General features: G+C 35.6%; 1 protein-coding gene across 6 annotated transcripts in view; it reads right to left on the reverse strand.

The window, feature by feature from the left end:
* The window catches only part of LOC128258519 (furin-like protease 1), a 143,642-nt gene that overhangs the window by 90,064 nt on the left and 39,518 nt on the right, over positions 1-14,060 (reverse strand). For 5 of the 6 annotated variants that reach the window (XM_052990168.1, XM_052990177.1, XM_052990184.1 and 2 more), the window contains one exon: positions 7,276-7,343. The gene's annotated coding sequence lies outside the window, so the exon portion shown is untranslated. Of the gene's footprint in view, positions 1-7,275; positions 7,344-13,780; positions 13,820-14,060 lie in introns of those variants that run through there. The other variant, XM_052990192.1, reaches the window with a different exon arrangement.

The raw sequence follows: 14,060 nt of genomic DNA on the forward strand, positions 1-14,060 counted from the left end.
AGTGAGCCGGAGAAGCGAAAAAATAAAACGAATATATGAGCCACATTAATTGCTTTGTGACTTCCTCATTACGTGCAGGGCTTGGGAACGTTATTTTTTTCAACTTCAGAATATAAATTACACGATGGAGATTTTTACAAATTTATACAATTCACTTTGCTGGCCAAAAAATAATAGGAGTCCTGATGGTCAATTTCATTGATAAGCATCTCTTTATGTGAAAATGGTTCTCCTAAAAACGTGAGAAGAAGGCAGGATTCAGATGTGACGTCGTTGATGTTTATATAACGCCGGTTTTATGATGATTTTCACATGGTAAATACAAGGTGTCTTTTGCTGTTTCTCCAATGTTTATTAAACTTCTATGTTATATTTAAAAATAATTTTTGAACATTTGTTGTAAGAATATACAGCAGGTTATTTTAAAATATCAAATTAAGTGAAATGACAAATTTTTTTTGGCAAACTTTTACTTAGTTGAAATTCTAAAAGGATTTTTGTCTAATTTTTTGTCTTTGCGCTTGGTTTGTAAAGTTTTGGCCTTTTAAAAACACCCTGTACATCTCTCTCACACAGCGGCAGATTACTTCATGCTGACACAGACATGAGCGGAAAAAAATTAAGTTCAATGAAATTAGGTCAACCTCCGTTTCTACACCTCAAACCCGCCCCACGACCATTTCGCAACCCAACGTCAACGATGGTGTGATAAAGGTAAATGTAGAAATATGACTAAAGATAAGCATAAATCAGGGCATAAAGCAATTACGCAAAAGCGGAGAAACAGCATGGTGAGATGGATAGATGCTAAGCGAAAAATTTCAGGGTGGAAGGTTAAGAAAAGCTACTTTGCCTGGCAAAGGCAAAGTGCTAAGCGCAAAACAGTAATGAGACTACTCAGCATTATGATTGACAAATGACTGGGCAAGCGAGAAAAAAAAGAAAGAATAAAACACAAAAAAAGGAAAGGGAATACTGTTTCTTTAATATATCCAAGTTACAAATGCTCTAGCCTATAAAGTAAGGTTTTCCACGAATTAAATAAAAAAACTTAATAAAACGTGGACACTATTAATTTTCAAACTGGAAATGAAACTAGAAAAATCCTTTTTTTTATTAAGTAAAGTTTCAGGTAAGAGAATTGAAAATGGATGACACATTTTTGGGTCTAATTAACATTAAACTGAAATAATGGAAAATAATTTATAGAATATTCTTTTAAGTTTTTTTACAATGGGGAGCCAAAGTCGTTTTAAATGTAATAATACCCAATGGAAGGGTAAAAAAAAATACAATGGGACAACGACAAGTTATTGCAACTTACGTTGCCGGCAAAATGGTGACAAATTCACGCAGCAGGACAGACAGAAAGAGAAGAGAGTTCGTTGTTAAGGGGATGAGTTATGAACCAAGTTAAGTAGGGAAGGTGGATGAGGCAACTAAATGTGCATGTTAAGGTTAGATAAGAGACACCGACGCAGACAGTTACCAGGATATTGTGAGAATTTTTTCTTTTTGCTCCACCTCCAACCGCTTTTGTCTCCATCCGCAAGTCACTTCCATGCACAGCACACTAATGAGTAACTTATTCAATTATTTATTATTTTTTCTCCGCCAGAGCGGAAAATAATTTGCTTTTGCCCTGGCTAATTGGCGAAATGGGAAGAGGAAGTGCAATGGCCACAGTAAAACTTGATAAAATGTCAGGGCGTGGTAATAAATAAATTATTTCAACTGTGTAATATATGCAGCAAGTCTCCTTCGAGGAGCCAGGCAGGCGGAGAAAAGCTAATTGAGTGCAAAATTTGTGGGTTAATTGGTTTGAAAGTTGTACACAATTTATTGCCACTCTCAATGGAACGGAACCGAGACGATTTCTGGCCTGAATGGGAGGGATGTCAAAGATTACCCCTTTCTGGCCTCACAATTTTCACTACTCAACACAGCATTTTCCAGCTTGTCATGCGGTCAAGGCTGGATGGGTAATGAAGCCAGTTTATAATTCCTCAAAAGTCCTCAAAAGTAGGTGGATGTGGTGTGGCTTTGTTAAGGCTGAAAATCCAGAGAAAGGGAAGTATGTGGCAGATTTCTGAGTGCTGATGGTGAAGAGCTTTCGCCATACCACAAAGTTTTCAAATTTGGTTTCCTGGTTTGACGATGGAATTTGATTTTCCCAATGGAAAATTTTCAGGAAAATGTGTCAAATATTTATCTCAGGTGGAGTCTAGAAAGTAACCTACATCTTGGTAAATCTACCCAAATAGTAAAGCATCTTCAAAATTATAGAATCAAAAAAAAAACATTGTAAAATGAAATAATAATTCAGCTAATTGGGTCCTTTTATTGAAATCTTACTACATATAGAAAACTTAAAAACAATCAAATACAGTTATACAATTTTTAATAACTCTTCCGAAGTCAACTGATCTTTATTACATTTAAATTGGTTGTACAATAATAACGAATAGGCGCTTTCAATTATTTTCTAAACTTATAATTTAGTCTCAGGAAAATCTAAAACTCGTCTACATATTGGAAACGTTGTTTTATTGTGTTGCTTTATTTTTATGGTTATTTGTATATGGCAAATGCCACAATAAATAAACGAAAGCAAAACCTGACCATAAATTGGACAAGCAGAAAAAATGTAGAAATTTCGTTTGAAAGGGAAACAAAAATGGCGATGACGCTGACGTTGATGCGGAACTGACGAGGAGCAGAGTGCGCAATTTGTTAATGGAAATTCAATTGAATTGAAAAACTAAATAAATACCAGTGCACAGGTAAATAAATAAAACCAGGCAGGGAGCAACGCGGGGAAAACATCAAATAAATAATGAACATGAAGTTCTTGCGCCAACGGCACTTTTTTCTTATTCGTTCGATTTTTTCCTTCGTTGTATAGGGACAATTTCACACATCTGTTCCTCAATTGGTGTGGAAAAATATAGAAAAAATATCTCTGTCCTAGAGGTATGCAGCCATATATTAAACCAGTTGATCAACCGTTTATGCTGAATTTAATTTTAATTTGTTTCCCTTGGCAGGCGCAACTACTAAAAGAGTTATGGGTTTTAATTTGACCAAATAAAAGGAAAGAAATTACAAAGTTTTTTCCTCTAGATGAACTCCATCTTTCCTTTAAATTGCTTTCCGCCTCGTTTTTATAACCCTTTCAACTCTGTAGATTTATGTTTCGTTTTTAGGTGGCGCCACCTGACGTCGCCTACCGCTGGCAATAATATATATATACGATTGCTCCTATATATAAATACCAACAATAAAAACACAACTTCATACACGACATAAATCACCTGGGTAGTTCAAGCATGGCTGAAATATTACTCAGCCGAGAAGTTAAATACAAGCTGTGTACAAGGCGTGGTCAATTAGAGTAAAAGTTGGGTGTAAGTAATACCCAGGTTGTGGGATAATATGGGGTTCACATTTGCGATTTATGTTACCGAAGGAAATTAATCGCTTCAGAGATAAGTTTTTATTTTTTTATCCAATAATGTCTTCCGCTTTTCTCTTTTATTGCACCCAACTAATAAAGCTACCAACAAGGAACCCACCACGAATGGCCACCCAGTCTATGAATGGCGGTCACACATAGGATATGTGTGATGTGAATTTTGTATTACACTAACAGTTGGTCAACTAAATTTTCAAATATTTGTTTTTTAATTTATTCAAAGAAATTATCGTAAACTAAAAAAACTGTTTTTAATTTACGGCATAATTTATTTCAATATATGCCTAACTGTCTCTCCTAACCAATATACCCTTTTCAGAATAGTATTTCTTAACCAAGATATGGCCGTGCATTATTGACTTCACTTGGCCATACGCCATTTTGTATTTCATTTTATTTTGTTTGTCATTTAAATCGCATATTCCCTACGACCAACACATGTATAGTACTATACATATAAGGAGTACAGCACAATACTATATATTTTTATTTGCCCAGAGACCATACACATTTGAACTATGAAATAACCACGGGAATGTTTGCCATTTCGTGGTCAATATACGGCATGACCCACATGAAGCGATTGCAAGGATGTGGCAACGGAAGGCAAAGGATTGGCCAGGTGTGGTCGGTCGGGCGGGTTGTGTGGGCAATATTTATTTATGTGACTGAGTGTGTGCTCTGTGTCTGACAGCAGCTCAAGGCTGTTCAATTAGTTGGGTGAAAGGATGATGATATTCGGGGCCAATCGCAAGGGCACTTGCATTGTGTTTGGTCTTACAATATATTTTTGTAGCACTTTCCACATCTCTTCTACCCTCAAAATTCCCCTACATCGTATCAAACATTAATCACTCCCAATTAATTATTCAATTTGATATTTTTCAGAGCCGAAAATGCGCAACAGCTGAAAAAGGAGATAATTTTCTGGTTCCAATTTTTTTATTTTTCCCTTCCGAAAATTTGACCAAAGTTAACATAGATACAGGACACAGACACAAATCACAGTAGTGCAACAAATTATATTCTCTCTGTGTGTTTTGTAATATAAATCAATCAATAAATCAAGCACAAGGCAAATAAACCAAAATATTGGAATGCGACGAATTTTCACATTAGACATTTTGCATAAATTGCCTACTATTTCCCCCTGACTAACAGATACCGTGGAAAAAGAAAAACTATTTGTGAGCTAAAAAGCCTTTTCAGACAGGGTCTGACTGTAACGACTGACTGACTCGCCGCCTGACAAACTGCAATGCGATTGCCAGCTCAGCAGATGCGTCCAGTGCAAACACACTGAAACACACACGCCCAAACACACCACCCCGTCGCCCCCTCACACCACGCCATTGTTTGCAGCCCACTCAAGCCATTCTGTTTCGCTGCTCCGTTCTATTTGCAAGGAAAACATTTATGTAAAGTTTATATTATTAGAATGGCATACTGGAGAGAGCATTGTGCAAGCCGTCTCTGTGTCTTTATAGCTGCACTTGTGTGTCTGTGTTTGTTTTATAACGACTACCAAACGACATTTGCCAATATGTTTTAAAGAAAATAGAGAAGATCGTTAGACGACTGCGTCTTTCAATTTGTGTCTGTCTGTGTCTGTGTGTGTTTTTTCTGTGAGTCTCCTTTTGCGGGCTATTGAATTGCCATTTTAGTTGGGCCAGCTTTCTACAGCTCATGTGATGTCCTTTGCAGGACCAACAAGCTCATCGGCATTTGCCAATTTGTGTGCTTTGCAGTCACTTTTTCACTGTATCTCTTCTAGACCCATTCCTTTGATTGCTTTTGCAAGGGGTAAAGTGCTGACTTCAATATGCACGGGATTGTAACCAATGAATTATACCTAGATTGCTCTGCTATATCTTTTGCTTTTTCAGCATAGAGTTGTGAACAAGAAACATAAACTTTGCAAGTGTGTTTTAAAAAAAATATGGGGAGACCAGACAATTATTTCATTTTTTTTTTAAACACTTTATTTAACAAACTATATGACTTAAATAAAAACATTTATTAATGTATTAAAGTTTTCTTTTTTTATTGGAATAAAGAAATAATTCATATTTAAAATTGCACGGTTCTAATCTGTAACCTAAACATTTTCCCATTCTTCGGCTCACCTCTGCAATCTTTACTTATCAGGTCACAGGCACATCGCCATCCAGAAAATCTCTTCTGGGCTTATTTCCATTTACGTGATATCCCAAAATCTCCATCCATAGACGAGGCCCAACGGAACTATCTACAAAATTATTACCATTCAGCCTTCCTGTCTGGATTTCCATAACAAACATCAACCTGGGATAGCTGTAGCCATTTTATTTGCTATCCTATTTTATTTTTTGTTTACGTTTTGTTGGTCCTGTCCATGCCTGTGGAAAATATATATTGATATGGCCGAAAACAGTGCTCTAGTTTACAGGATGCATAACCCACAAAGGGCCGCGCTCACTTCGCTTTAGTAATGGTAACAAATCCCCATTTGTTGGGGACTGGCAAAAGCCAGGACTAACGTTACCTGAGTTTGGTTTTGGTTCTGTTTGGTTCGCTTTGGTTTGGTTTGGCCCGGGACAGCAAAATATGTGGCCAATTATAGCAAAAACAGACGTTTTTATGTTACAGTACCCACTCGCCTGGCCTTTTTGCTCTCCGGTTACAACTAATTTATGACTTTGGGCTAAGAGCTAGGATTTTCCGGTTTCTTTTTCGGATTTTTTGTTATTTTTGTGCAACTTTCTTTCTAATCATTGGCCGTAATTCAGTAGCCGTACTTCAGGCTATTCATTGTTGGTTTAATGGTTTTAAAATTGCGGCAATCAAATATATTACGTATACGTAAGGTAGGCTCTCTAATGGATTTTAGTTTTTCCTAATTTAGTACTTGAGTAATTCAGTAAATTTTTAATCATGATAATTAATTTGTTTAAATAGTTAATAAAAATGCAAATCTTGACCCAAACGTCTTTAAATAATCATTGCTTTACATGAATTTACTATTAACATGTAGTCTCTAATCCATTTTATTATGCAAAGTGTCAACGGTGATTGTGTCGTCCCCAAAACTTTGTTTACATTCACCAACATTTTCTAGTGGCATCACACAAATTATTTTTGCTTTAGAGCCATCGTGGCAGCTCATCAAGAGTTAGTTGAACAAGGCATTTATCCAAGCCGTAAAGGTTCCTTCCTTATTGCTTTCGGCAAGCTTCAAATTCAAATCTAATTCCTTGCCATTTTCTTTTCTTTTCTTTTCATGGTCTTATTACAAATATTTGGCTTCAATGTTGAATAAAGAGAAGATTGCAAGCGGCGAGAACAAGAAAAAATATTTTGACATTTTCAGCTGTCCCTTTTTTACTTATATTCTTATTTTTTCTTGACTGTCTATCATTGCGATTTTCGTATGATTTTCTTCAATACAATGATATTCTCAAAGGAAATTTTGTAACAAATCTATTTAAAACAAGCATATCTGAATGGTACATTTACTTATCAAAATGTTTAAAAACAAAATCTTGGTTTATACTTCAGCTGATTTTCTCTTTTTATATTCACATTTTCTGAGCTGTCATAGACACTCGCTCTTGGCTGGGATAAAATCATTTATCATTTGTCATCGTTTTGGCTTTTGTTTTCTTGATGTCTTTTCGGGCCTTCTTTTCCGCCCCAGTAACACAGCCTGTCCTAAACAAATAACTTTTCGATAGCATCGACTGAAAAGTTATTCCTTCATTTTAACTTAGACTTGTTTGGCCCAACTCAGAGGCAGCTCTTAAGCATAAATTAAGACTTACGTTTGATGAGGCCAGGCGGTGGTGGCAGAAACGGAAAGTCCAGGATAGCACTTCAGACCGAATTCAGACTAGAAAAAGATACAGAAAAGAAAATATGTAGATGAGAAAAAGTTTGCGCATTATAAGGGGCAGTTGGTAGAGAGGAAAAGAACGACAGACTCAATTAGTTTTATTTATGGAAACGCAGACTTTCGAGGCCTAAGGCGGCAACTGGAAAAATTACAGATCTGGGCTAGATACGTTGCGTTAGAAATTAACGCAAGCATTTGGTGTTTAATAGTGCCTGTGTCAATATAGTTTAGCACATAATATTGTGTGTACAATTTTTTTTTCTACTTTTGTGTTCTCGTCGCCATTTTGCGGAAAACTTTTTGTTCAAGAAAAAGTTTCAAAGCAAACTACAAAACTTTAACATGAAATCAACCCAACACAAAATGGCGCAAAGTTCATGCTAAAAAAATATACAAACAAGATCGTAAAGTCCCTAGCAATCGATATAAAAAGTGAACGGCTGCTCTGATGCAGATTGCTATGGTGTCGATGGAAGTCAAGTCCACAAAGAGACAAGACGTGACAGCAGAAATCGAAAGCCAAAAGCAAATCAAATACATGAGTGGCAGTTTTCACTCTTTTTCGCCACCCTCTGTCGATATCTGGGGAAAACTATGCTCTGCTAGACGAATCTTTCACACCGAATAAGATGCCAGGCGCTTAGAATTTAAATGCCAAACATAAACAACCGCAAGAGAACTCAGACTATTAAATCGACTTTTTGGTGTTCTAGGAAATTAATAATTTTAATCAAACTCCTAAATTTGTTTTTAGATTGATACAAAAAACACAAATTCAAATAAAAAAAATTGTAAAGCAAACTTCTTTTTATCTTTTAATATCCGCAGTAAAAATTGAAATTCTTTGGTAATAGTAAAAGAACTAGGACTTAAGCTAAAACAGAACAGACATCCAGCAAACACCAACATAATGTTGTCAGTTTAGCTGAAATGTAGACAAATCGAGCTTCTTTTTAAAAATAAGGAGAAAACGACATCAAATAATTTTGGAAATCAATAAGAAGTATTTATTTTTAAAAAGTAAGTTGAGAAGAAAAAATTTTCAGCATTTATGTTTCATATTTATTTTATAGAAATCTGAAAACTTGGCAGCACTGAGCACCCACTAACCCAAAGCCCTCTTTTTTACTTTGGCGCATTGTTGACTTTGCCGTCTTGGCCGCTGGTGTATCTGTGTCTGTACCTGTATCTGTACGTGTATCTGTATATGTGAATGTGTTTGTGTGTCAAGTGGTCGGCCCCTTTCTCTACTTTCTGCACCTGGTGGATGCCATTCATTTAGATCTTCTGGCGGCAGGTCAGAGGCAAATCGTTCAAGTTGGCTCTGTGCGTGGTTAAGTCCTTGTCGATGCGCTTAAATAAACAGAGGGAAATGGCAAAGGATGGCAGGATATAGGCATTGAAGACGAGGACACGAGTCAGAGTCAGAGATAGTCAGCCGTCTTTTGAACATGATTTAATTACTACTAATTGCATTCTACACTAATTAGTTTGAAAGGCTTTTGCGCACTCTATATGTGTGGTATTCTCCTCTGATAATTTATAAGATTTGTAATATGAATGCCTGATGAGCACCCACGTGTGATTGGATTTTGAGAGAGGCAACTGTATTGCAATTAGTCATTGGTAGATTAATAATTAACATTTAAAACTAATCATTGGCATACTTACAGTTATTCAAAACATTGCTAGTAATAAAGCAACTAGTCGTAACCATTTATAAAAATCAATATCAACAATGTGGCAACAAAAAAAACAAAACGACGAAGTAGTAGATACGGGTATGCGACTATAAATCATTTTCCTGATATTTCACAATGCACTTAGCGCATTAGCGAACATGCACATGATGTGGGATAAAAAACGTGAAACCAAAAACCCAGAAAAGTAACCCAACAATGCTGACGTGAGAAGACACGTAACGTAATCTAATAAATGTGACAGTCAGTTTATGTGGCAGAAATGTGAAAAACAATAAATCTCCATTACGTTGAGCTGGCTTTCATTAACGGATTTCACGAAACTAAAATAGGATGTGCTGTTGTATATATATGTATATATATATATATATATGTCCTGACACTAATACAGTGTTGGGTGCATGCTTGTGGGTGTATTTGTTTCATGCACCTGTCATGAAAATATTTGCGCAAAATATTTTAAGCCGCATTTTGACAAAGGACTTGGCACAAGTAACTAGAATCAGTCCTGACAGCAGGGACCTCAACGCTTAACGCAAATATGACAGGGATTTGTTATCGGGATAGATGGGCGGTCGTGGTATGTGTGGCTTTAGTGTGCCTGGATTTTCCCTATATTTTCCACCTATTCCGTTGTATAAACAAATAACTGAAGCACGGCTAAACGGATTATACGGCAAAATTCTCACGGGCAACGAATAGGAATTAATAAAAATTTTGCGGTCTACTTTTGGGGGTTCGGCTATGTTTTTTGGTCAAGAAATTCGGTGAGTTAGTAATGCATTATTCTTATTTCTTCCTTTTACAGAAATTTTATATAAATAATGGTTTTCTAAAGGTAAACTATTTTCGCGTTATAAAGAAATTGTGTCAAATTTCAGGAAAATACTTCAAATGGACACTTACATAAACATAGTTATGAATATATGTTAAAATATAAATGTAATCATATAAATGTTATAATATAAATGTTTAAACTGAGTTATTATATATATATAGATGGATGTATACATATTATATATGGAAAGAAAAAATGTATGATTTTGCAAAAATAGGCAAACTAAATTAAACTGTTTTAGTTAAGTAAGTTTAGTTTGCTTACTTATTTTTATTTTTTACTTCCAAATATTCATAGAAAAACGATAAAACAAAACCAATTTTGTTAAACGCCATAATTGCTAACCTTCAAAGAACATCCCCTAAATCCGGTAAAAAGTTCTTTCAACTTTGACCCGATTCAAGGGAAAATAAGCGATGTTCAGCCAATCCTTAAGCCCTTACACTGACCCACCGAAACCAGAGCCGCAAGTTTAAAACCACCAGACCAACCTCAAGGGGTAAATGCGCAATTGACAAGCAAATTGACAATTCACTTAATTCCGGGCGACAACAAAAGTGGGGAATTATTCTTAAGCATTAAAACGAGACTGCAGTCGACAGTCAATGGGGTTCAGAAATTGCACCCACCAACAGAAATTCCCCTGACAAGAGGATTAAAGGGTTGTTCCACTTCCTTTTCTCATGAATAATGCACAAACCGCAAAAGCCAAAACAAGCAAAAACAATTAAGTGGGGTGGCCCCGGGTGGTTTGTCTTGTTTGTCTTTTTGGGTGCCAATAATTATATGATTGACAAACGGTTGAGTTTTTGAACCTGCAAAGCCTGCAAGGCACTTTAAATATCGAGTGATGGCCCTGGTGCCACGCCCCAAAAAGAGATAATGCAATCCCACTACTGAATTAGGTAGGTCAAATGCCAGTGGTTTGGGTTGGGTGCTGGTGTTTGGTGGTCTGGTTGTCTGTCAAGCGGTGGGAGTGTCTGTTGCCTTTGGTAATTACGCTCACACATAGCCACATGTATGCTAATTTCAACTGGTTTCTGGTCGGCTCTACATTGCCGAATGAAATTTTTGTGCGATGCCCAGTGTTTTTATATAATCCATCACACAACAACACAAAAAAATCGTTTTAAATTTAACACAAATTACCTCCAAGTTTAAGGTCATTGTTCGTTGTTTATAAAATTAAAAGAAAAAAATAAATGAAAACACAGCATGAAATACAAGACGCTGCAATAGTTAAGGGTTTAGAAGCTGATTAAAACATCCAGGTTTAAAAGAATCATGCATTTTATATTTTATGACATCTACTTTAATATATCACCAACAGAAACAAATTCTGCAGTTGATTATGAAAATGCAAAAATGTTTTTTCTCTGCACTTTAAGCACAACGGTTATAGGTTGTTTGGGCAACTGCATTGAAAGTGGTATGGCACGCATTATTTTCATATGTATGTGAGGCTGGCTTTAGTCTTCCTCTCATTTCTGACTTTTATTTCCCTGTTGGTTTCATCTGTTTGCGGCTTTTATGCGAAATTGCATTTCTGCCTATTTGAGGGAGACCGGAGTTGTATTTCTGGTTTGTAAGTGGAGAGAAAATGAACCACAATCATCATTTATATTTGCGGCGAAAATACTAATATTTTTAGAGTGTTATAATTAGATAGTTTATATTTGAATAAATTAATTTTTATAATAGAACATTGCAATTATAGATTCCAATTCTAAAGAAGCCAACATTTTATATCTGGTATTGACATTAAAGGGCTATTTGTATCAAATACAAATGGCTATCATTTGCATTTTTCAGTTACCCCAAATTACTTTGTACTTCAACGAGTTTATCAAATTTTGACTTACAAAATAGGAGGGCTCGAAACCAAAGTCAAGTCAATTGTCCTAATTAAATATTCTGTCCGAAAACCGAAGAGTTAGAAATGTTTTTCACCTCCTTCGTTCAGCCAGGAATAGAATTTTGCATGTCATCGATTTGACAACCTTTTCTACATGTCAACTCAAACAGGTCGAACACTGCTCATTTGTGCAGCAAAATCAGTGCCGGATAGATTTCAATGGAAAATTTCTTCATTTTCATTTTCCTCTCACCTGACAGTTTGCGGTGGATTGGGCAAAAATCGAATCGAATTGAACCGAAGGCTCTGGCTTCCCCAAAGCAATTGAAAATTATGCTGCAGTGGGGAACTTGAACAGGACTTTGAACTCAAGAGTGTTGGAGGAGATGCCGTTTCACATGCTCGTTTCAAAGCTTTTACATAAAAAAGGGGGCAAAAAAACTAGAGAAAACAATATTCAATGGTTGAAAATTTAACTAAAACAGGTCATATGAAAATAGGTTCAAACTGATGTTTATTAATGCGGAATTTTCTAACATTAAAGTCTTAGATTTTGGTTGATAGCTCAATAGCAGGGTTTGAAAAAGATAAATATTTTTTTTTTTTTTATGATGATATGGCCTTATAACTTTATGTTTGGTTTGAGTGCAGTAAGTAATGGTACCAGGGAAAAACAAATAAAAAAAATTGTTGAATGGAATTTAGTATACAATAATTTTAGTCTCCTTATAAAGAAGTTCATTTTAGTCATGTTTTTATGAGTCCTTAAAATATTATTAAAATGTTATTATTATAATTCAAACTTTTTTCATATTTGCTTGCACATTTTTTATTGATTTAGTTAAGCCACAGATGATAATTGTTTGAAATGTTGGTTTTTACTCCTTTCCCTGTAGAGAATGATGTTTGTTGTTACTTAGACTGTAGTAAAAGATCAAAGCTTAACTGGTGAGCAGCTGGCCCAGTCCGCATACTCATCACTCACTCCACTCAAAATGCAAACTTCAAAAGCGATCTCTGGGGGCTTTGGTCTTCGGTCTTCGACAGAGCTGGTCGCTGCCTTGGGGCTCTTTAATTATATTTAAACATTTCAAGTTACACAATTCAATTGAGTGAGCCCCAACAGACTTCGACTGACCTTTTAGTTCACTTGTCTGTGTGGCTTTAGTAATAAAGTAGGTTTATGAACATTTTTCATCCGCGTTGACATTGAAATGCGCTTCATGGTCAGTTCACTTCTTGAGACACTTAATTGGTGACTTCAGTCTGTCGCTCTGTTTACTTATCTGCCTGTCTGTCGCTCTCAAGCGGATCGAGTGTAATCTGAAATTTTTAAAAACAAAAAACTATCTCAACTGCTAGAAATGTAGCACAACCTTGGCCTTGCCAAAAATCTTTGATTTAAAGTTTTTTTGCAATTGAATGTCGAGTGGCGCGTGTCTCAAGCGGAAGTTCAGTTCGTCTCTATATTTATAGCCATTATTATGCGTCATGTCGAGTGGTTTTCTGTCATGACAAGATATTATCAAGCGGAAGATTTAGCTTCAATTAATAAATGCTCTACAGTCTTTAAACACTCTGTGCAATTTATTTGGCTATTAAGTGGGCGAACATCTTCAAGGCTACTAATCGAAATAACTTTGATTTATAGCTTGTTGACTAAAGAACAAATGTATTTCACTCGAGAGTGTCAGCTTGAAATGAACTCAAATATTTATGCGAACGTGAAAAACCAAAGATACATTGTAAAAAATATTTGTTTATTCATTTTTATTCCAAGAATTTGTATTATTTGATAGACATTGAGGTTATTCAGGTAACGTGGCTCATTTTAATCATATATATTTTTAAACATCACAAAAGGTCAATTCACTAAGCCACGTTTAAAAAAACAGTTTTGTTTCTTTTTATCGTATTAACCTGAGAAAGGCTTTATAGGGTATTTGTAGAGAATTAATAAGCACCTATAAATGTTTTGATTTTACAAAAACATTTCGCCATAAACTGTAAACAAATTGGTAAACATTTTTAACGTACTCACACACAATTGCACTGAAATTATCGTATGCTCTTAAAAGTTGAACCGGCTAAGCACAAGGTCTAAACACAACTGAACCGATTGAGAACGTGTTTGGCTTATCACTAGATTGTGGGAATTTCTCTCCCGGTTTTCGAGGGGAAGTGCGAGTGATCGAAGTAAGCACAGAATTTCAAATATTGCTGAATTGCTGATAATCAGTTGTTTATAATGAGGGCGGGAAATTAATGCATGGTTTGTGTAAAAGTAAAAAAAAAATATTTTAAAATCTAAAATCTAATGA

The sequence above is a fragment of the Drosophila gunungcola genome, chromosome 3R (genome assembly GCF_025200985.1).
Source record: "Drosophila gunungcola strain Sukarami chromosome 3R, Dgunungcola_SK_2, whole genome shotgun sequence".
Taxonomy (NCBI): Eukaryota; Metazoa; Arthropoda; class Insecta; order Diptera; family Drosophilidae; genus Drosophila; species Drosophila gunungcola.